At 42.8% G+C, this 25,297-nt stretch overlaps 1 protein-coding gene across 13 annotated transcripts in view; it reads right to left on the reverse strand.

The window, feature by feature from the left end:
* Positions 1 to 25,297, reverse strand: part of LOC131690758 (collagen alpha-1(XVIII) chain) — a 1,092,580-nt gene that overhangs the window by 408,922 nt on the left and 658,361 nt on the right. The window lies entirely within an intron of this gene.

The following is a 25,297-nucleotide window of genomic DNA, read 5'->3' on the forward strand; positions in this document are numbered from 1 at the left end:
CCAGTGTGATATCTAAGGAGTCCGTGGTACGAAAAAGGTTGAGAACCGCTGATGTAGATCATGACCGTCTTACAACGGAATGGACAGCGAACAACGGTTTCGGGAGAGCAATCACCGCCAGAGAACTCTCCGCAGGAATAAGCTAGATTCACCGCCGAGGACTAGTCGAGTAGACTGCAACAGAGCAGCGAGTATGAGTCGTCGAAACGCCAGCGAACCGGACGTCACTCTTCATGCGGATTCGTCAGACCGACCACGGCACCCCACCGGTTGTTCCGATAGAAAATAGCGAAAACCAAAAAAGAATCGATATTGGGAGAACTTTGTTCGCCACGGAACTCTCCGTTAGCGTAAGCTAGATTCATCGCTGGGGACTAGACTGAGTAGACAGCGACGAGACACCACTAGTCGCGGGTCATCGGCGCACCACTGCACCGGACACCCTGCTTCACTAGAATCGCCGAACTGACACTGATTAGCTCGATCTCGGGAGAAATTCTCTCGCCGGGGAATTCTCTGTCGGAGTAGGTCAGGTCCATCGTCGGGGACTAGACCGAGTTGTTCGCGAACAAGTCGACTGAATGGACCATCAAGAAAGTAGTGCTAAATGGCCCAAGAAGAGAACTAAATGTCTTAAAGGAGTTACGGTGCTAAATGGCACCGGTTACGGAGGTTCGGTATCGGGAGAACTTCTTTCGTCTGGGACCTCTCCGTCAGCGTACAGTCAAATTCACCGCCGGGAACGAGACCGCGTAGATCGCGACGATACACCACCAGCCGCGCCGGAGCTCCAGCAAACCGGATGCCCTACTCTACCGGAATCGCCGAACTGACCGCAGCACCTGGCTGGTTGGCTCGTTTTCGAACTTCTCTCGCCGGGGAACTTTTCGTCGGAGTAGGCTAGATCTATCGTCGGGGACTAGACCGAGTAGTTCGCGAACCAGTTGGAAGCTCAAAGAAGAAGTGGTACTGAATTGCACAAGGGAACTGAAGGGCTCAGTAAATTAGACAGTCTGAAGTTTGCCGCTCAGATTGTCCTCGTAGGGGAAGAGCATTAATTCTATACAAACAGCTAGCTTTGCTGCCTTGACTACCCAAACCCGTTCCCTGAGTTGTTGGTTTTGAACATTTTTTTCCTGCTCAGAATGTTTTTGAACATTTTTTCATATATATACAAAAAAATTTCATATCCCCCCGAAAAATTTTCTTACTACGCCACTGGTTGTGTATGTGTTCATCGTGCATCTACGGAATTCAAATCTTCGGTTTGCGAAGGAGCTGGCAGAAACATTTGTGGTCGTAATGTGAACTGACCGATCTATTTAGAAAGAGCTGGTGGAAAATGAATCGATGAACCGAAAAGCTCCGCTAGGTATCAACTAGGGTTCGCAGTACCGACCCTTTTTGGCGAGAACCGGTACTACGGTACTGAAGCCCTCAGTACCGGTAGTATCGGTAAAGTACCGGTACTCGAATATTTTTTTCAAAAAAATCGAAAAAAGCTTCAAAGAGAAATTGAATGCTCAAACTCAAACTTCTCAGATGATTGATTTGTGCTGATCAAAAAACATGTTTAATGTTTTTAATTGCATCGGAATGGCATGACTCATTTCACAGAAGATATTTTGCGTGTACGGCACCTTCTTTTATTTGGAAATCTAGGCCACTTTGAAATCAATAACTGCTAAGCGGTGCGATTTTTGTCGACTTCAACAGATGGTAAATGTAAGAAACCCTATTAACAACAGTAAATCAAAGCGAGAATAGCAGTAACTCAGAGCAGGTTGCTCGCATTTCCTCTCTTGCTTTTCTGTAAATAGGCTTCGACCTTTATGTCGTTTGCCTGCTATTCTCTAACGCATACCAAGGCTCCTTGCTTTCCTGTAAACTATGGAGTTTTGTTGAATTTTCCAATCACCAATAATTACAAATCGCCCTATTTGAAGCAGTTCACCATGTCTAAAAAAAGTTAGCTTCTAAATCGCTGTTCGTTCTTTTACAGATAAAGATTTAAGAGCAAACCAAATGCAGACATGACTTAGACCACAGTCTTATTACGCGCCGCCCAGTGAATAATGGAAACCAATCAGAATGTCGCTAATAAAAATAAATCATAGCAAATTTTTACGTCTCTTACGCTAGATGTGAATATTTTGGAATTTAGTGCTTTAGTAACTTCGACAAAACAGTTCAGGAATTTAAATATACCATTCAGTACAACGGGAGCTAGTAATGTTTAGTTTCTAGAATTATTATGATGATGGCCCCTCCTCATTCTCCCACAATTTATCTAGAAGGTATTGCTTGTGGCACTAAAAACTGGATTCTAACCGCACTGCGCACTTAATATTTTTCCATTAAATTCTCCTCATAGACTAGTTAGTTGGACTGGCCTGTCTATGAAAATACCATCTCTATCACTTGAAATATATGTGTTTTGACAGCTCGCAGTTTTCAGTAGCAGTTTGATCACTCGCACTTTGAAAGTGCGGAGTCCAGGTTGGTGGGAAGTGCGCAATAATTAATATAATTAAAAGTCATGTTCCGGACCGATATTTTGAAGCAGGTCCCCCTAGAGAGTCCACATATTTTTCATAAAAAATTGTATGGTACCGAAAATACCGGTACTGGCTTTTGTTCAGTACCGGTACCACAACCCTAGTATCAACGCAAGCTTTGTCAAATTCAAATAAGCTCATGCGCTGTTCAGAAAAATCGGTTCACTCCACTGAACTGAACGATTTGGAGATGCTCACTAATGAAATATGTTTGCACATCTCTAGCCGAAACTAATTTTCAGAAAACCTTCCAAAACCGACGCAGAAACCCAAAATGTTCCAGCCTATTTCGAGCAAAGCCATCAATATGCAACACCAAACTACATACTAAAGTTTTGTGGAGCCTGTACGTGCAGATTGGTTTACTGAGGAGAGAGATCACTCACTATCATACAAAATTGATATTCGTTCCTTCTCCAACCGTTTTATTTTTTTTCGATTGTTAGAAACTACCGAAAAACTCGATTTCCAAAAAAATCGACCGAGGCTTTCTCGTGTTTGACAGTCGCTCAATTTATTTAAATTACAGTCGTAAATCTAGTTTACTGAGGAGACCATTTTTAAGAACTGTTATCTGGTTGATGGATTGTGGTGAATTACGGTGATAATCATTAAATTTGAACTACCAGTCCAAGTGGCGACAATCATTACACCATACTTTTGCAAAATCGAGTGAAACAAAGATGATTTTATGACATGTTGCTATTAATAGTTTTTAACCGTACTTTTTGTTGTTTATCAAGAAAATTGGTCGCATCCATCCATACATTTGCTTTATAATCCCCTATAATGTTTGTCTCTGTGTCTATATCTGCCGTAATTTCAGTCACTGCTTTAATAGTCCTCAAATTTTCAATTTGCGTCCTGTTTGGTAAAATTGATGTCGAACAATATTCATAATCGGCGACTTTTCGCTTAAAATCGAAACAATGGACTCAATCGGACCATATCAAATCTTTTTCGTAACACAGATAATCTGCTAAGTATTGTAAAGATTCCGAAGGAACTAAAGCAAAAATATTCAGCCGAATCAAATATTTCGAAACTTTGTCATGAAGGACTACCATGTCCACATGCCTACCCAAAAAGTTGAGATCGATGGTATGATTACCGGTTTGAGTTTGTTATGCGATGGATGCTATGGATAGGATAATTTTCGCATTGGAGATGCTTAAAAGTGTGCCTTTATTGTGGGAAGAGTCCACATGATCTAGTACCATACCCCGCGAACAAACAGCGCCCGGAGAATCTGAAGCATTCCCTTAAAAGACGCTATAAGACAGATTGAAGAAGCGTTGACACAAAGCCAATGCAAGCTGCCTCTGGTCTTAGAAGTTAGAGTTTCAAAGAGAATCATTCCATTATCAATCCCTGAAATCGCTGTATCTACTAGTCAGGTTCACATGGCGCTGTATCCGCTAAGCGGAGCGAACGGGCGTATTTTTGGTGGCTTGATACACGTACGTACATGGCTCATCTCATTTCTCATAACCGATTTATCAATATTCGAATCTTATTTCCGTGTTGACCGATTAGTCCGATTAATCAATTTTTAGATTATCTAGATTATGTGCCAACATATAGGCGATTGATAAATAATTGGTATTGGTAACGTTGAACGAGTGTTTTCGAAGAATCCGTTTTTTCAGTATGAGTCTTTGAATACAATTAGTAGTTTAGGTTTAGATCAATGGAATTAAAACGAAAATCTTAAGCCAACTTTGGTCCAGCTAAAGGTTTTCTAGTTTTGTTAATAACTTGACTAGCTTATTTTCCTTATAGAGATACAGTGAAGACCCTATTTTATCAGCCCCGATTTTGTCAGCTTTTTGACCCGATTTTGTCAGCCTCACATGAAAATTGATTAAAAGCATCGGTTTATTAAAATGAAAGAAAAATATGTGCCGTGATTTTGTATATATTTCCATTTTATCAGCATAAAATTCACCTAGGGGCTGATAAAAACCAGTCTTCACTCTATTAGGATTTTGACCATGATTTGAGCACCCCAAATCGAAAAATGAAGCGATAATGTGGTTTATAAAACGTCACTATCTCGAACTAACCACTGAGCTAGCATTCCACGAATCCACGAGAATCCTCGTGTAAAACTTTTCGTGTTATCTTAGTACAACCAACCAATCACTGAAAACGATACTAAGCCTTCTGTCTACTTATGCCGGCACGAAGCAATCTAGAAGCAGTGGTTTTTGTTCTTCTGGGCCTTGTCTGAAGATAAAAAAATATTACTTTTAGAATCACCATGGTTGAGATGAGTGTGTCGGTGAAGTAAGAAATGGGGTTTTAGTTAAATATGGTGGCTATTGACTTCTGATGACCATGTATTTGCTAGGTTTACGGAAGTCGCCTTTATTCAATTCCATCATATCAGACATACACAGTGTTGATAACGTTCGTCAAATTGGCCCAGACAAATGTTTCACTTTAGATATCTCTTTAGATAAAACACGTTGTTGTATATAACAGTATGGAAAGTACCTGTTTATACGGATAATAAGATAAACGACTTATAGGTTTACGATTTGACATAGTTTACTTGCTACCTGGCAATTAAATTTTCATGTAGCTGTTTGCCTTAAAATTTTCATGTAGCTGTTTGCCTTAAAAGGGCAAGTTTGGTCTTCAGAACTGTCCCCATATCCGCCTACTCTCTTTTGTCCCTGATGTAACTGCTACAACAACGATGATGGAAATAAACCACATTTGCATTCTGTATTCCTAGTTTTAAGATAGCTGTGTTTTTGTCATAAAACAATTCTTTCCCACCTTGTTTATCGAACTTTATTCCTAGTTTGAAGATAGTTGTTATTTTTTTTATAAAAATATATTCCCCTTTCAAACTGTATTCTTAGTTTTAAGATAGCTGTAAAATTTTTCATAAAAAAAACTTATGTTCCCCCTTTTCTATATCAAACTCGATTCCTAGTTTTAAGATAGTTGCACAATTTTTTTCCAAAAAACTATTGTATCCCACTGTTGTATATAGCATTACCTTTCTTGTTTTAAGATAGCTGTAAAAAATCCCCCTTGTTGTAAAAAAGTATTTCAAAATTGTAACCTCCTAGTTTTAAGATATTCAAAATGAAAAAAAAAATTGGCTCCGCCAATCTATCGCATTTGTGCCTATCAAATAAACGAACTGAATAAAAAAAATCATGATGTAACACGGAGAAGTGGAATCCATTACGGAGGATACTTGGAGAAACTTCTACACAATTATTCTTAATAGTATTTTCGTAGCGACTCTGTAGTTGGACATTCCCATTCCTTCCTACTTGAACCTATCATACAAAACACACGGCGGTACGGTTACAAGATGCAGTAGGCGAGGAAATGAGATTGGACGGACAATCACTAATATCTGTTTTTTTTGTAAAAGTTTGTAAAAGACCCGCTACTCCGTGGAGCTAGCTCGTTGACATCCACCAGACTTTCCAACCGACTAAATAGGTTCTTACTCTTATGTGAGTTTCACGTGGGCGTCTGCCTATGCAACAGCCGATTAAATGTGACCGACGAACTCTGTAATCTTGTGAAATTTCAACCAATTTAATTCGTTAGTAGAGTAGAGTGGGGTCAAGGAGGTCATTTTTCTTTGGTAAGCTCGTGCGTTGGTATTTTTGCTCTGATTTTGACAAAAAAGCACTCGTTGGAAAGGTTATACATCTGGCAACGATTTGGCAATATTGGTTTAATGCTTGGCTAAATATTTTTCCAGCTAAATCCAATAAGGCGAAGGTACTTTTTTTCGATGTCTGGGGATATGATAGGTACGATTATATTCGAGGTTAACTTAAACAGTGTACACGCCTAGAAAATCACCGGTTCAACTTTTTGCCTTTCTCATATAAAGAAAGGCTATGCAATCACTGTAAAAATCGACTTTTTAACCGAGGCCCGGAGGGCCGAGTATCATACACCATTCGATTCAGTTCGTCGAGATCGGCAAATGTCTGTGTGTGTGTATGTATGTGTGTGTGTGTATGTGTGTGTGTGTGTGTGTGTATGTGTGTGTGTCATTTAAACTCACACAATTTTCTCAGAGATGGCTGAACCGATTTTCGCAAACTTAGTTTCATCTGAAAGGTATAGCGCTCCCATAAGCTGCTATTGAATTTTTAGTTGATCCGACTTCCGGTTCCGGAGTTACGGGTTGAAGAGTGCGGTCACACAGCAAATTCCCATATAAACTGGTACCACCATAATGTTCAAATGATGTAAAACATATTAAAATTGATGTAACATTACTCTAGTTTGCGGGTCTGGATCACTAATGATCAATCAAAGCAGCTTTGACCACATTGGCCACCTATGACGGTTCATGACGCCCTCGGGGAACCCGCCAAGTTCCTAAGCTAATATCACACCCATTCCACAACGAATTCTCTACCGATTTTTTCGAACTTAATTTCAAATGAAAGATACAGTAATGCCATTGACTGCTGCTGAATTTCATTCTGTTCTGACTCTTGCTTCCGGAGTTACAGGGGTGTTAGTAAGGATACACTGGAATTTCCCATATAAATCGGTACAATCGTAATACCTCAGAGGCTAAAAACTATTGAAATGGTCACCAAATTACTTCTAATCGTAGATCTAGATCACTGATTGCCAATCAAACATTCTTTGAATATATTGTCCACTATCGACGATTCCGGAAGTCCGGAATTCCGGGCATATTCCACAATTAAAGTCACATCGGTTCATCGGTGATGACTGAACCGATTTTCTCAAACCAAGTCTCAAATGGAAGGCAAAATATGCAGTTGAGTATTGCGTAGATCACGCAGCAAATCCCGATTCTAACGAATTCTGCGATGAATGTAAAAAGGTGATTTTTTTTTTCCAAAATGTAAACACAACTGTTGAATTTGTAGATCTAGGTCCCCAACAGTCATTCAAAGTCTCTTTGGCCACACTGGCCACCATCGACGGATCCGGAAGCATCCAAAGTCAGAATAACGGTTATATTGGTTTCTCGAAAATGGCTAGATTTGCTCAACTTAGTCTCAAATGAAAGGTGTTGCGTCCCCAGAAACTGATATTAAATTCCATCTCCATCCGACTTCCAGCACCGGAGTTACGGGTTGTGGAGGTCGATCACATAGAAAACTCCGATTCAAAGCGATACCGCGATGAATGCATAAAGAAGCTCTTATATATGCTTACCAAGTGTAATAAGAATGAAAGACATTTCCATAAAGTTATATTGTACGAACCAGCTATTAAATCATAGTTTGGAGAAATGAGAAAGGCACAATTGCACCTCTAGGTGGATTAAAACAGGTTTTTGAAGAGTATGAATACTGCAGATTATTTAAAAAATACATTGACGTTGTTCAGGAAAACAAAACGAGAAGTGGCAAGTGATGTGAAAAATCATGAAACCGCGAAAGGAAATGTTAAAAAATATGTTGTTTCGGCAGCTGCGTATGGCTTTGTACTTGCGAATGACTTCTTCGGTGTCTTCGTCGTCACCAGAGTGTGGAATTGAAGTTGTTCGTTCCGGCTCGATGAAACACGCGGTTTTAAACAAAGATTTTGTGCAAGACGCAAAAAAACGTTGTTTCGTCATAGATAACGTGACTTATGTGAAAGCAAATTTCCAGCAGCTTCATGACCCTCCTTTTCGTTGCTATTCGCCATAAGTTTGATGTCCTTAAGGAGATTAGAATGTGGCAGATGTCTAAGCTTGCAAAAAAAAATTGGTTGGTAGTTGCGGAAAGCGAAGGACTCCATGTCAATGGGCAGGAGTACTTGAGAAAATGCCCCCTAAAGCATTTACATTCACTTATGAGGTCTCACGTTTCTTGGGCAGGCTTTAGCATCTCGAAAGATGTTCTGGAAGCGCGAAGGAGGTCAATTCCGTGCCAAAGCATTTTAACTCCCCGAACGCAGTGGAGTTGTGGGCAATTGGGGAATATTAGGTTATCATGAAGCAAGCACTCCGGAAGTATCTTAAGGCAGTAAAATCGGAAGCAGAAATGAGGAAAACGTGGATTTCGATACAAAAACAAGTTGATCCAAACGTATTGTGACCATATCAGACGACTAAAAAACCAGGACAGTCGTAAGGGGACTCTGTCTTCCCATTGATTAAAAGTCAATTTGACCAACCAGGTCTTTCTTTCTTCAGATTTACACACATGCGGCTCTTTCTATACCAATCATCGATAACTGGCTGCAAATGTTGGAGAAATCTTCAATCGACCGAATCAAACAAAATATCTTGAGGTCATCTGCGAAGGACAGTCGTAAAGTCTTAGATGGGCATCATTGAAGTACAATGGAAACATCAACAGTATCTGGTGCCTTCCATGAGGTATTTGTTGACTTTGAAGTAAAGTAGCTAGGATCGAAACAACTACAAAAATTATTATTGATTTAAACTACTTGCCTTTTGACGAAGTGTGTATCGTGGTTCGATTTATCAAAAGCGGCAGATTGATTGCTGGTTAATCACGACATTACATACTCTTTATTATGTAGGATATTATAGGATGTTTGGAACAGAAGGTAATTCACTGCTAAACGTCCAGACGTGAAGTCATGTTGTTCGTAACTGAGTACTTGTTGTCAGTGAGCGTTATGAGGTTCCATAATGACTAGCTCGAAAAACTTCGAGACAGCTATCAATGAAGTTATTCGATAGTTATTGACGTCACTCTTAATTCCCTTTTTATAGACTGGAAACATGTTCACGGATCTCTAGCAATCCAGCTTAAGATGAGAATATGCCACTGGCAAGAGATGCTTATAAAATGGGAATAAGCGGAATCACCAAAACGTCGATGATTTTTTTAAAACTGTGGAGGAAATTCGCTGGGTCCAGAATAACGATTTAAACCAAGAAGAAACTCAGGTGATTATCGTTCCACCAACATCGATAACGTCCAGAGTTTGGTCGATGACCAGAACCGGGTAAATTTGTTTACGTCGTGACCAGAATGAATCAAGCGAAGATTTTTTTTACCTTGAATGAGAAAAACCAGAACAAATCAAGCATTTCCCTCGAAGTCCCAGGGAACCAGGACAGTTTGTTAAAAACTAGGACATGTACTGGGAAACCAGGACGTCTGGTCCCGCTACCTAAATGTTGCACAAGACTATATGAACAGTGTTAAGTGGAATGTACGTGCATTTGAAAATGGCGTTAAAATTAAATAAAACTTATATGGAAAAATGTTTTATTCTATTCCCCGAAAATTTGAAAGCGAATAAAAATTGTAAAAGACCTTTATGGAATCTTCAAGTCTTGCGAATTTCACCATTTTATTGATGGAATCAGTTGTAATGAAAATTTCACTCTGCTTTCCACAGGTACAGATTGCCAATCAAATAAGGTATTTCGATGCGAAATTGGACATTAAAATCCAATGTCAATATAGCCTTGAACCTTTTTAGTATTCTTGATTGAGTTGATTTGGGAAGTTCCACGTGAGTGTGCAAGCCTCTGATTCTATGCGTTAAAATGAGTTCGTGTTCGCCCTTTAAACAGATTGAATGAAATGAAAGCAACTGAAATTCTAAAATCATCTACGTAGTGGAATTAATGAATGACTTCTACGACAGCAGCTATCCCAAACATTCCCACATCGGACCCAAAAAAACTAATCCCGAATTACAGTCACGTGATATAATCAACCACTAATCTAAATATTATCCGTCACAATCGCCAAATGGTTACACTCGTTCCACGTTACATACCTCAACGCCCTTTTCGCATCCGGTTGTATTTAATATTTCGCATTATTTGTACCCACATTGCCCACACCACAATTTCTCTCTCGCTCTTAATCCCTGTCTCGCACCTCCCACTATCGCAACCACTTCGTCCTGGCGAAGCTTACGTTTAGGACTCCCCATGCAGGAAAAAAACTGTAATCTCCAAATTATACGTTGTAATGTTCCGCGTGAACCACAGCAATTAATAGCTACTTTCGGCTGACGCCTCGAACGGAACGCTTATGGGGCGCATGTTGTGATCGTGTGGACATGAGTGGGTGTGTGATTGGTGCCACTTCACCCTCACCACGGACCATTCGTACGTTGGAATTTTCGGTGCGTGACCGTTATCTAATTTGTGGCTTATTTCAGCTAAAAGCGACACACACACACATATTGTTCTGCGCTGCTGGGTTGGGTTCGTCACTAGCCAGGACGAAGCGATTCTCGGCGATTACTTCGTCCGGGTCCGATGTGGTCAATGGGCGGGGTGGGGGATCTAGGTTTCAGTGTCCAGTTTAGGACATTGGACCTACGGCTTTCGGTGATTTCGTACACCGCACACCCGGGTGCGCTGTAGCGTTGTTGTGGTCCCTGGACAATATTGACTGCTAACATGATTGAATGTTTGATTAAATTAAGTGGATAGATGCGATATCTCCATTCCGGGAGCTGTTTGTACGATAAATTGAAGCTTTTCACGAAACGGGCTTGGCCCCCCCGGTTCGAGTAAAGTGTTTCCATTGTTGTTGTTAAACGAAGCGTTTAGGCATCGGGTGACCTATGGGCGGGAATGACATGGCTACTGATGGCTTGGACACTTGAAAGTTGGGTGGTTTACTGATAGAAACGATTGGAAATTACTTCTCACGAACGCATTGTTATACAAGGGTAAACAAATTTACCGAATTTCCTAGCCACCTATTTGGGAGTGGGAGTGTTTGCTGTCTGGGGCTCTGATAGGATTGTATCTTGGTAAATAGACTGCTATCGAGGACACTCGAACAATAATGACTATCTGACTTGATATGAGGAATGTTTACACGTGAATAAAACGAGTGTTCGAATGATTGTGCGTTTGATTTACATTCCAGTTTGACTTTAACTATTTGAAATGGTTCGTTGCCGGAAATTTGAGCGATACTCTTTCGTGAATTGCGACAGTATTAGCATCATACAACGACGACACAGTTTGTATTTGGTGACGTGCAGGACATCCAAGAACTTAGGCTGTGAACCATTTGGCGAAATTTTTAACTTACTTTGAAAGTTATTTGCAAAATAACCCTGCTTTGGAGCACGGTTTGAATTGACAGTGCGATAGCAGAATTTGACAGCTCGATAGTTAAAATTTTTGCCTATGACGTAGAATAAAAAACTGAAAACATTTTCTGTAGGGGAACATGGGGAGACTTGACCAAGCGCAAAATTCTATTTTTGGCTATGGTGTCTTCTATTCGATTCTTAAACTTTTTTCAAAAATATTTTTATACTTGTTTCGATCCCTTAAGGTAATTTTAAAAGTTTGGAATGAAAAATGCTTTCCTTACAGAAAATATTATGTGATTAATAAATTTTCATTAAATGATTTAATTTTTTATCAAACTTTGTATGGCCATGTCTACTCGACTACTAATTACTATTAATGTTCTAATATATCACCTTAATCTTTGTGAAGCGGTGAAATGATTTTACATAAATTGGAACATTGGAATAGTTATTACTAGAATTTGAATGACTTTGAACGCAATAACTAATGTTGGAGAAACTTGACCAAGATTTTTCCAATTCCTGATATTTATTATGCTTTGGTATCTACTGCTGATGTTAATCACGCCACAGAAAAATCCCACCTCAAACATAAGTCTTTATATTTTAGTATTAGTAAACAAAGTTAGCAATAGTAGGACTGATTTTGTGATGTGTAAACATGCAATGCAAGCAGTACAGTAACTCCTTAAAAACTGCATTAAAAATCGAATTTTATCAAATGCAACCCTTTTATATTTTTTATTGCTACCTGAAGATTTGAACAATACGGAAAAAAAAATTACAGTATGTTTAATGTCATTATTTTTTGTTACGGTATTTTTAAATTCTCTTGGTCAAGTCTCCCCACGCCTTGATCAAGTCTCCCCGCAAGACGCACAATAACTTTGCACATTATATCTCAATGATTTTTGAGGGATTGAAGGCCTTTTTAGAGATTTATGCAGTTTTAGCTGAAAACCTGGTCAAGTCTCCCCATGTTCCCCTACCTAATTGAGGTTTTCAATAGAAAATGAAGACATATAGTTAGAAATGAAAATTTATTGTATTAAGATTTGTTTGGTTTATTTCATGATATGGAAGTTTACGTTTTGAGACTGTTATACTTGTTAAAATAAGGAAAAAGAACTAATCTTAGAGGTGGTAGAGGTATGAACGCCAAATATTCATACCTCTAACACCTCCCGATTATCGCAGCTGTCAATTCTAAATATTGGATAGTTAGTTGTCAGTCAGTGGATAGTTAATGTCGATAAAATGGGTCGTTCTATCGGTTAAATGTTACCATACGAGAAAAAGTAACTTTCGAACTTCATTCTTTTTGCCACTAACACTGAGTGGTGAAATTTTTGTTTGGTTCTAGTTAATCGATTGAAATTGCTTTTCGAACTAAAACATGACGGCGCCGGTGGTTGAGTTGTAAGCGTGACCGCCACTCATTCCAGTTGGTCTGGGTTCAATTCCAGCCGAGGTCGTTGAGATTTTTCTGAGGTGAAAAAATCTGTGATCACCTCTTCCTTCGGAAGGGAAGTAAAAAGCCGTTGGTCCCCGGTCAATGAGTTGATGGATCGATATCTCTAGTCCAGATTGTGGAGTCACCTCTCTGGCGTCGGCAAAGAAGAGATAAAATCCAACTTCTATACTTACTAACCACTATCCTCCTCGGCCTCTAGCAAAAGCAAGTATCGGACTAACCATTCCTTCCCCTTCCTTCCACGATCTACGTTCGGGCCTGGCCGGCGCCGGTATGGATCAATACCACTTTAGGATCACCAGGAGTTGCACATTGAAAGATGTTTCGCTACTCCCAAGCATAATTATCTACTTGATTCCCTGTGCAACTTCAGTTAGTCCAGATCGATAACGGAGTAGCAGCCAGGGGCACAAGCTCAAGCTCAAGCTGAAATTGCTTATCGAACTAAAACAGTATAAGTAAGTGAAAGCTTGACATTTCTTTATGCGACACCAGCCCTTTAAGACTGCCCTAATATCTAAAGCAGATATCAGGCTACGTTATAATGATTATTGGTTACTTGGGTAAACCAGTTTACATCAAACACCACGCACATTGAAGAGCAGTGTGATCAGATGTTAGCATATTGCTTCCTGGCGATTGATTTGTTGCAAGAATCGTGGAAACTTGATTGCTCTTGTAGAACTTTAGCACACAATTCAGAACACAATCAGTCAGTAAATTCTCAGAGCTTGTACATAGAACTGACGTGCGGATTCTCGAGTCGATATATCCAGTACGAAGAATTTTGACAACAATCAGGTCAAGTTCAAGATTGAAGCATAGAATTGAATCGTAGCATAAGCATTTTCATCCCAAGTTTTCAGAGTTTTGAAAAGTATCGTCAAGTCAGTGAAGTGTAGTAAATGAATATGTGTAGTCAGTCTAAACCTAGCATTCAAAAACAAACATCTTCATTGAAAGTATATCTGGGATGCTGTCAACAGAGTAGTGACGAGTTTACTCTCCGAGCTGCAGAGATAGTAACGAAGGGACCAATAAAGTAGCACCGCTGGCTAGAAAGCCGCTGGGAAACCATAATTTGGGTTCGGGAGAAATTCCGCCGCCAGAGAACTCTCAGCCGGAGTAGACCAGGTCCCCCGCTACGTACCTACGTGACATAGTTCCGGATTTAGATCGTCGGGCGCCAGCGAACTGAACCTCTGATTTCACCGGAATCGCCGGACTAACCTTGTTACCCTACCCGGAATCGCTAGACATACCTTGGCATCTACTGGTTGGTCTGTTGAATAGGCTAGATTTACCATCGGCTAGCCGGGAGTACATCTGGATGAAGGGAAGATGGCTCACGGAAACAAGCATCGGTGTCAGGAGAAATCCACCGGCGGGTAATTCATAGTAGGGTAGATTCACCGCCGTAGACTATCCGACTATATCGTGACAAATTTGGGAGCTACATGGCTCACGAAACAGTCATCGGTAGCGAGAAGAATTCCGATGCAGAGAAATTCTGAGTCTGAGTAGAGTAGTTTCACTGCTGAAAAGTAAACCGCGATAAAGCTGGAAACTAAATGGTTAAAGGAAGTGGGAATCGGTCTCGCGAGAAATTCATCCATCTCAGTTAGAGTAGAGAGAGTTCACCGCCAGGCACTGGTGGCTGAATTGCTGACGGTTACGGGAGCCAAATGGTTCATGGGATCAGGAGCTGGTTCACTGGTTCACTGAGACAAGATGGAAAACAAGAGAAGAGTCGAGAGTTAAATGGTTCCAAGATCGAGCCATTTCATGGAGCGAGTGAGGCTTCGAGAAATGCTGAAATCTCGTTAGCAAAAGAAAGAGTGACTTCCCATGAAATAATACCTTATGAAGTTCGGTGGGAGCGAAAGGCGAAGAAAGAGTAAGGAGTGTTTTTGTGGTTAGGCACAAAAGTTAGTCGTGAGTCGCACACAGTACCAAAACACTACAGGCCATGGTTTTGAAGTTTTTTTATTTTTCCCATAAAGAACACACATACGGAGGGCAACAGTGACGGAAGTTCGGGGGCTTACCGACCCTCCGCCCGTCCTTACCTACTACGAGTTAGTGAGTCTTGCTAAGATTTGACAGGGTTTCAGAAGCATTGAGCTCTGATAAAATACTAAAAAATGCCATATTTTCTAAAGCGCCCTTACGAAGCGAGTCTGTGCCGCTTCCGCTAAGATCCTATCAAAGACCAAAAGTTTTAGCATAAAAGGACCCTAACCTAACCGGAGTGCCAATCGTCATATCTGGATCGACGACAGTAACATCCTTATTACGGAATACTGGTCATGGCGAACTTCAACGGACAGGACAAGGACTACGAATTGGATGGCGACTTTGGGCTGACAGGCATACTCCCTGATTAAGGTACCCAAGTAACAATTTACGTTACATAGCACGCTACAAGTGCAGTCTAAGTTTTATGAGCGCTCACCCGCCTAGCATGACCATTCTGCTTGCATAGGTAACCATGAGATCACAAGAGGCGACAACGCACCACAAGTGTAGATAACGGCCCGGAGTTGGGACCCAATAAAATGCAGAACAAACAAGAAACTAACAGATGGAGTAGGCGGGGCCAGTCCGTCCGTCAGAAGTTCTTCAGCAAGAGAAGGTTCAGAAGAAATAGCTGTAGCAGCCGCACCAGCAAGCGCCAGGGCAGAACGGCGTGAGCAAAACTCCACCTTGGCAGACGGTAGATGCAGCGAAGTGCTTGGAAGAGGAGCTCCACAAGTTTGTGGACGTGAGAAACAATGTCCATAAGGTCAATAAAGAGATTATTCTCGGAATTCGAAAGCTGCTAGTGTCTGCTGCGAAGGAGTATGAAGCTGCAACACTAATGGCTGAGGCAGCTGAGTGTACATTGACATCGACTAAGGTTACCGTTGTTTTAGCTCTTTCGAAGCAGGGGAAAGAGAAGTTGGTTAGAGTGGAGAACACGCCAGTTTCCATAACTTCTAAGTGGGCAAGATCCTCGCCAGGAGATGGAAGACAAAGCGTGCCCAAGAGGCGAGGATGATCTCACTGTCGAAGGGAAGGACGCTACACAACAGGGAGAAAGCGTTGTAAATCGGAAGGCAAAACAAACAGCAAAAGCGGAAGGAGAGAAAGGTGGAGCAAAAGAGGATAGAAGAAAACTCCGGTTCGTCAGAAGGCGCCAAATGGAGAAGCCGTGCTCATCAAAGCCGATGACGCGACGACGTATGCATTTCTTCTCAAAAAGCTCAGAGAGGATCCGGAGCTAAGGGATATGGGTGAAAGCGCGGTGAAAGCTAGACGCATCCAAAAAGGTGAGATGCCCCTCAAATTGAAGGAGGATATCACGATTACCAGATCGACTATGGAGGTGATTATGACCAAATTACTGGGCGAAGAGGTAGAAGTTAAAGCCTTAAGCCCGGAGACAGTGATTGCGTGCAAGGACCCGGTTGAGATCACCACGGTAGATGAGCCGACAGGTACACTGAAGCAACAGTGCAACCTGGGCGAGGTTGACATGACAATCCGGTTAAAGAAAACAAGGAACACAGACAGTGATGATTCGTATACCGGAAACCGCTGCTGACAAAGCGCCGGAGATAGGCAAAGTTACGGTGGGATGGTTGAGATGCCTATTGTAAGTCGCAAAAGAGTGTAACGGTTGTACAATCGTAGTTGTAAATATAACATTACCAAACTCAAATATTTATAGACAATCAATTCATCCGTAACCCTATGATCGATGTAGACACACGACGGGGTAGTTAGCCATAAACCATATGAATAGAATCCATACCTACAAAATTTCACATATTTCTACCCAATCTAAAAAAAGAATCCGCCAAAATCTAGGCAATGTCGATAAGTCCAACATTCTCTAAAGCCAACGATCAAATCCGTTTCTCTCAAGCCCGAGTGAGATTGCGCGAATACTGATTCTAAGAAGAATCCTTTCAGTTAAGTTAAGGGAACGGGAAAGCTAGATTACCTACTCGCGGCAGAATGAGCTAGACAGTTGAATACTCCGGGATCCCGAGTAATCCCGAAGAATCCTCGGGAAATGACGTACTTCCGGGTACATTGAGATTCCCTTCCCTAAAACTGAGGATTACAGGGCTTAATCACTTCGTTCCAAACCGTTCAACAGTGTGGAAGTAACGCGAGTTTGTTCCGTGGAAAAACCTGAAAACCAGGTACTAGTGATGTGGTAGATATTTTAGGGAGCTATTAATGTCTGTTTTTCTAATAGCTAATAGGAGAAGTAGTGCGAGCTAGAAAAGCTAGGTAGTGCGTGACGATTCTGTGTGCGAATCGAAAGGATCAGGTAAAACATGTGCGCTACTAAATGACCCCACTCGCAGCTAACGATCCTTCGAATAGCCACGCTAGGCTATCATTTTTACTCCACTAGGTACAAAAACTGTGGAAAACGTACGATCGCCACACTCTACCACTTTCGCGTTGCTCGCCGCAATAGAAGGAACGAACCATCCCGGCACACGTTATTTCCGCCGGAAGGAAGTGGAGACGCAAGGAAATCGCTTCGTCGGAAGTTTCCAATCTTCCAGTGGCCATCTTGGAACCACGTGCCAACACGGAAAATCGCACTATCGGCAACTCTAATCACCAGGCAACCAGCAACGACGGGTAGCCGTCAAATTTCATTAGCCGTACACATCAGCAGCATCACCATTCATCCGCAGCAGATTCGGTGAGTCCGTACTTTTATACCAGTATTGGTGAAGTGGCGTCCAGAGAAGACGGCCCGTAAATAAATCTAAGACCGCATCCGGTCAGTTTTTCGGATCCCGCTTTTGTTCGGGGCGCGCCCAAAAAGCTATCCATTCGATCCACGTGCACGTGTTACTGCGTTTTCGGAAGCACCATCCAAACGCACATGGTTTGAAGCCACTCGGGTGTACAGGCCTATAGCTATTCATCGCTTGCCGCTCGGTCGAATGTAGCTGCGGGGTAGAGTAGAATAAAAGCACACAGAAGAAAGATAGGGAGAGAAGAAACGCACACAATAGACCAATAGAATACAGAAATGTAAAATTAAAATTAAAGCATGCTTACCGTACAATATAAAATTAGTTATTGAAATGAATTCCGTATGATTAAAAAAAAACTGATTCAGTCCTAAATAAATGTTTTCTGTTAGTGTAGTGAAATAGTGTTTTTAGCTTGTTGAAATATTGCCACATCACTCCGATTATGTTAGGTCCGCTTTCCCTTGCCGCGTGGCACATTTAAATCTGACGAAATTCTCTTCCACTCGGTTAGCGCAGTCTGGCGACGAACATTAACCCTGCCGATGATGAGAAGCTTTTAGGTATGGGGAGTTTCTACCGTGGTGTTTTGAAGGAGAGCTTTGGTTCAGGGAAAATTTAGCTAACTAGGGTATTGTACCTCATTCTGGGGCTAAGTTTGTGTGACTAGCTGGATCGATCCTATGCATTTGACTCGCATTCAAGCAGTCTCATCCGGGCAACATTAAAAACTTGGCGGTAGTCTCCGAAAGGAGTGGCGCTTAAAACTACGCGCTTCACAGATCGACCAGCGTCGGCTACAAGAGGAGTGAATAAACAAGGGGAGAAATGCGTCAAGTGTTGGGCTCTGGACACTTGGCAGGGCCCGGATAAATCGAAGATATGTTGGAAATACGGAAAGACAGGGATTCTTGTAAGAGACTGTACGCAAAGTCCGAAATACATGCTTTGCACTTCAGAGGACGGTAACGACCATCAGATGGGTGATTTCAAATGCCATGACTACAAGAGGGCGACTGCAGGCCAACGGCAATAGAAATAACCCAGATAAATCTGAATCACTGGGGACAGTCTACGACAGAACCTATGTGTGATTCCGCTTTGATTGTAGAGTTGTATCAGGTCCCCCTTGATAACGGTAACTGGGTGGCGGATAGAACAGGTACGGCTGCTATACAAGTTATGGGCAGATTTCTCATTCAAGCTCCTACGAAAGCTTCGTGATCGTCAAAATCGACGGCGTCTTCGTGTGAAGCTGTTACGCTCCTGCTAGGTGGACCGTGGAGCAGTTTAGATCAATGCTGAAGAAATTAACCGAACAGTTGATCGGTCGGAAGGTAGTCATTGGTGGAAATTTCAATGGCTGGACTGTGGAGTGGGGCAGCATAGTGACCAACATAAGAGGACGTATCATGCAAAAAGCTCTAGCAAAGTCACGCGTGTGATTATGCAAGCAAGGTTCCGTTAGCACAATTCAGAGAGACGGGAGGGATTCGACGTTACATTCTGTAGTCCTTCACTGATGGCAAACATGGAGTGGAGAGTATGCGGTAAGTATACCCATGGCGACCACCAGGCGATTCGCTACTGTATCGGCCGACGGAACCCTGTGACAGCACGGAGAAGGATGAACGGAGAGAGGAAGTGGAAAACGAAAGCCTTCAAAAAAGACTTCTTCGTAAAGGCACTTCGACCGAATCGGTGGGACCGAGACCGTGGATGCGGTTGACCTAACAAGGATTGTGATGGCTTGTGACGCCATGATGCCGCGAAAACTGGAACCACGCAATAGAATGCATCTAGCTTACTGGTGGAACAAGACGCTTAGTGCGCTACACGCTGTTTGTCTCAGACCCTAAAAAGCGGGCTCAGAAAGCCCGACTCCGATAGTCAGATAAAGAAGAGCGCAAGGCAACGTTTCGGGAAGCTAGAGCCGCTTGAAAACGGAAGATCAGGCTTAGCTACAAGAAGCTGTGCCGAGAAATAGACACCAATCCCTGAGGCGACTTGTATCGTGTCGTGAGGGCGAAAATGAAGGGCACTTGAAATGTATTCGGGTAAGCTGAGGATAATCGTTGAGGTTCTCTTCCCGAATCCACGATCCAACTACCTGGCCACCGACACCGTACGACGAAGAAAAAGGAGTAAACAAGGACGATCGGCAAGTGACTAACGATGAGTTCACAGAAGCATCGAAGCGCATGAATCAAAGAAAGCCCCCGGTCCGGATGCAGTACCAAACGCGGTGCTGAAAACTGCGATCCTGGCAGATCCGGACATGTTCAGGATGGTGCTGCAGAAGCGTCCCCAAGGTACAGAATCTGGTGTTGCTGCCGAAGCCAGTGAAATCACAGGGCGATGCTGCCTTGTATAGGCCCATATATCTGTTGGACACTCGGAAGACTCTTGTAAAGAATCATTCTTAACAGGACGACGAATTCCACGGAGGGTGAGCGCGGACTGTCCAAGATGCAGATGTGGATTTCGCAAAGGAGCAACGACAGTGGATGCAATTCGGACAGTGCTCGAGAGTGCAGAGGAGGCATCTAAACGGAAGCAAAGAGAAGATCGATTCTGCGCTCTGGTCACGATAGATGTGAAGAATGCATTTAACAGCGCCAGCTGGGGTGCCATCGCCGCAGCACTGTACAGAATGAAGGCCCCCGACTATCTATGCGGGATCCTGAAGAGCTACTTCCAGAGCAGAGTGCTGCTGTACAAGACAAGCGAAGGGCAGAAGTCTGTGTGAGTCAGAGCGGGTGTTCCTCAGAGTTCCATTCTCGGTTTAAGGGTATACGATGGGGGTCTAAACACTGCGGCTACCCAGAAAAGTGAAATTCATGGGTTTCGGTGATACACTTGAAAAAATGGAAGTGTCGGTGACGGAGACAATAGACGTGATCGAGAGCTGGATTGTAGGGGTCAAGCTGCAGATAGCTCACCGCAAGACGTAGGTGGTGTTGGGCAGCAACGGGTATAGCATATGAAGATTGACGTCGGAGGGCATGTGATTGCATCGAAGCGTGAACTGAAGTAATTGGGAGTGATAATCGACTACCGGTTGAGCTTTAATAGCCACGTCGACTACGCCTGCGAAAAAGTCGGCGAAGGCAACGAAAGCAATAGTGAGGATCATGCCAAACGTCGGTGATCCGAAAAGTAGCAGTGGAGCCGCAAACAGCTGAAAAAGACGTTCCGGCTGTTGGCCGTATTAGTCGCGAGCGCATACAAACGATATAGTCGGAGGTAGTATGCATTATTGCCGGAATGATCCCCATCTGCATCACCCTGACGGAGGATATCGAGTGCTACAATCGGAGAAACACCTGAAACGTGAGGAAGATGGAGAGAATCGATTCGATGACAAAGTGGCAGCAGAAAAGGGACAATGCGGAGAAGGGAAGAGGGTCTACCGGTTCATCCCAAACTTGACGACGTAGTTAAGAGAAAGTACATGTCGGGCCACACCTCCTTCAGAAAATATCTTCATCGGATCGGGTAAATAAAGTCACCGTTGTGCCTGGAGTGTGAGAACGTCGAGAAGACATTGGAGCACGTGCTCTTCCAATATCCGTGGTTCGAAGAACGCAGAAAGATTCTTGAAACGACAGAGTCGGAGGTCAACCCAATGTCGTCTATAGACCCACAAGCGACGTAAACACATGAAACGCGGTCAACAGAGGGGTGACACATATTATGACCGCCTTATAGCGGAAATGGCGTGATGATCAGCGATCAACGGTTTCGGAAGAGCAATCACCGCCGGGAAACTCTCCCCCGGAGTAGGTTAGATCCACCGCCGAAGACTAATCGAGTAGATCGCAACAGAGTACCGGATATGGGTCGTCGGGACACCAGCTAACCGGACGCCACGCTCTACCTGGAATTGCCTGGAAATATAGCGAAAAACCAAAGAAGAATCGGCACAGGGAGAACTTCTTTCACCGGGGAACTCTCCGTCAACGTAAGCTAGATTCATCGCCGGTTACTAGACTGAGTAGATCGAGACGAGACACAATCAGTCGCGGGTCATCTGGGAACCAGCGAACCGGACACCTTGCTAACCTGAAATCGTCGTTCCGACCTAGGCACCTGGTTGGTTGTATCGGTTTCGGGAGAACTTCTTTCCCCGGGGAATTCTTCGTCGGAATAGGCTAGGACGAGTAGCTCGCGAACAGTTCGGGAGCCGAATGGCTCAACGGGGTAGGAGTACTAAATGGCACGAGAAGGGCGCCAAAGAGCTTAAAGGAGTTGCGGTGCGTAATTGCACCGAGCAAAAAGCTAAAGGGCTCAAGAAGTCATGGTGCTGGATGATAGAAGGGAAGGACTCAGTAAATTAAATAATCTTGAGTTTGTCGCCCAGATTTTCTTCGTATGGGAAAAAACACCAATGCCAAACCCATAGTTAGCTTTCGTATTGCCATACAGAAATAGTCACTTTGTGTGGATGGCCGAAAACTGATGGGCTGTCGAGGAGAGGTGCTCTAACCCTACTGAAGGAAAAGTCCGTTTTCAGAGTGATTGCAAAACCTTTCCATATGAGAAGTGCAAAAAGTGAGTTTTACTGAATAAAACTTACACCATCAAACACCCCCACCCCCTTAGTCCCTTGCAAAATCCCAGAAACCCACATTAGGCTACGCCGATGTTTAATCCAATTTCTTTTAATACTACCGAGAAGAAGCGGTTTATTACACCGCCTGTGCCAAATATGGTGACTGGAAGTAATTGAATTAGCATCCTCCCGAAAGAAAAGTGGCAGAACAGTTTCGCCAACGCACGACTTGCGAGCAAAAACCGACCTTTCATAATTTGATGAATGTTCAGTGTAATGTGATGATACATAACATCAAAAATTTAGCGACCTCGAAACATTTTTATTTTGACAAAGGAACAGTAATGTAATTAAATTTCACAAGTTCCTGTACCATCACCAATAGTGTTTGCACAACGAATTTACACTGATCAAACAGTTCGTTCTTTTTTCCTCCTAATTACCGTGAAGTCTGGTGGTAAGGATACCGATCCACCCTTTTTTTTGTCCGGTGATGTTCGAAAGCGCACCGCACAAACCGCAGAGAAATGGATCCGAAATACTTGGTCCCGTCCAGATTGGTTCGCACCAGCTGCCATCACTAACGAGCGCCCTTCAGTCCCGTGTTGCATCTGCTGCCGAACGGTTTTTATTTCGTTCGCCTAGAGCACCATTTTTTTCCTTTCTACTCCCAGAACAAACTATTCGCCGCATTCAGGAAAATTGGAAAAAAATCAGTTCCTAGGTCCGCGCACATACCTACGTACGACCGAAGATAATCGAAAGTTGTAAATACAAGTTCGATTGCAACAATTTGATCACCTGCTCTCCGCAAGCCTGTCGCCGCGACCGACGACCGGGAAAAGGTGGATTCACATTCGGGTGTCATTCGTTTTGCCATAATTTATTGCTTCGAAAAGTGCACTCGGGCAAACTGCACTCTACCCCGCCACGTAAGTACATACATACACACATACATACTTCTAAATGGCACACAAATTTCAAATGCAGAATGGCATACAGGCCGCAAATAAAACTGCAATCGAAGCCACAATTGGGAAAAAGTAACATTTTTCCATCCTGTTCCGGACTCCCGATCCGAGGGACACACGTTCGGAATCCAAGGGAAACAGTTGTCACACATTTGTTTCTCATACCTCCCGCCCCATTCCGCTAGCAGGGATAGTAGTAGCGGACAGGTCGTTCCTGAATATATGGGTGACGCAGAGGAGCTCGATGGAAAATTTGAAATAGGAAGCGGGTTTTTTTAGTATTCTCGTAGCGGTCAGCAATTGCTTGCCTTCAGGACAAACAGATGGAACCGAGCGCACACTTCTGGGTGGGTGAATAGCGAACCGTATGCGACCGTCTAATGGTGATAGCTTTTTCCGTGCATTATGGATGTGTTGCATCTGTACACTGCTAGTGCTACCGGTTAGCGCTGGAGACAGTTTTCGCACGCTGACTATGGATGTACGTGAAGGGAAATGAAAAAAAATCCTTAGCACTGTCTTGCGGAAGCAGAGTTAGAGAGTGTTCACTGTAGCTGTTCATTTGGGTCACCGTTTTCACCGGTTTGGATTAGATTGCGTTCATATTTTCTTATACGATTTTTTCGCAGATTCGAAATGAACAGAAGCGGTTTGCAATTTGGAAGTAATGAAATTTGTTGTTTATTAATAAGTTATAAGTGTCAGCCTAACTTAGGAAAAATTTTAACTGACAGAAAGGAATCTTTTAGGCTTGAATTGCGACGAATAAATTACCAGTGAGGCTCGCGTATACGTTAGGATATTGGAAAACTTCATCTTTGTTAGAGGTATTTTCAGGGGAATTTCAGGAACTACCTACAAGTCAATAAGTGGGGTGCGCATCTAAAAAATTTATACCGAATTTATATAAATAGGAATTGCTTTGATAAGCGTAATATCTAGTATGTCGTTTAATGGAGTTTTAGGCACCGACTCTAAAGAAATTTGCCAACTGTTCTCCGACAAATTTTCATGCGTTTTTTCCAACGAGCGCCTGCCACCACAACAAGTCGCTGCCGCCGCCAGTTTAACTCCTTCTCTAGGACGAAACATCAACCGAATTTGTGTCGATAATGCTGCCATTCTTGCAGCAAACTCCAAACTGAAAGCATCTTGTTCCCCGGGTCCAGATGGTTTTTGTTCCCTCGATTTTTGTCAAAAAGTGCATCAGCGGGCTTCTTGAACCACTTCGGCGAGTCTTCGAGCTATCACTCACTACTGGCACATTCCCTTCCTGCTGGAAAGCAGCGCGCATGTTTCCAGTTCATAAAAAAGGAAACAAATCGAACATTGCCAACTATCGGGGAATCTCGTGTTTAAGTGCTGTATCAAAACTGTTCGAGCTGGTTGTGTTAGATCCTATTTTCTTTCACTGCACTACATTGCAGATGACCAACACGGTTTCATGCCTAAACGATCGACAACGACAAACCTTCTCTCGTTCACAACATATGTAATGGATGGATTCGCTGACGGATTGCAAACCGATGGTATTTACAATCTATCTGCGGCCTTCGACAAAATCAACCATCAACCATATCGCAGTAGCGAATCTGGACAAACTCGGCATTCATGGACAACTTCGGCGCTTGTTTCGTTCCTACCTCGATGGAAGGCAACTCCAAATCAGCATTAAGGACTGTCTATCTGCACCCTTCTTCGCTACATCCGCATACCACAAGGAAGCCATCTCGGTCCAGTAATATTCCTCTTCTACTTTAATGACGTCAATTTCACATTACAAGGACCCCGCCTTTCTTTTGCCGAAGACATGAACATTTTTCAACAAATACGGGATAAAACCGATGCCGAGCTTCTTCAGAGGGAACTGGACAGCTTTAGTACGTGGTGTGATCTAAACAGTATGGTTTTAAACCCGAGCAAATGCTCAATCGTTACGTTCACGCGGAAACGCC

The sequence above is a fragment of the Topomyia yanbarensis genome, chromosome 3, assembly GCF_030247195.1.
Source record: "Topomyia yanbarensis strain Yona2022 chromosome 3, ASM3024719v1, whole genome shotgun sequence".
Lineage (NCBI taxonomy): Eukaryota > Metazoa > Arthropoda > Insecta > Diptera > Culicidae > Topomyia > Topomyia yanbarensis.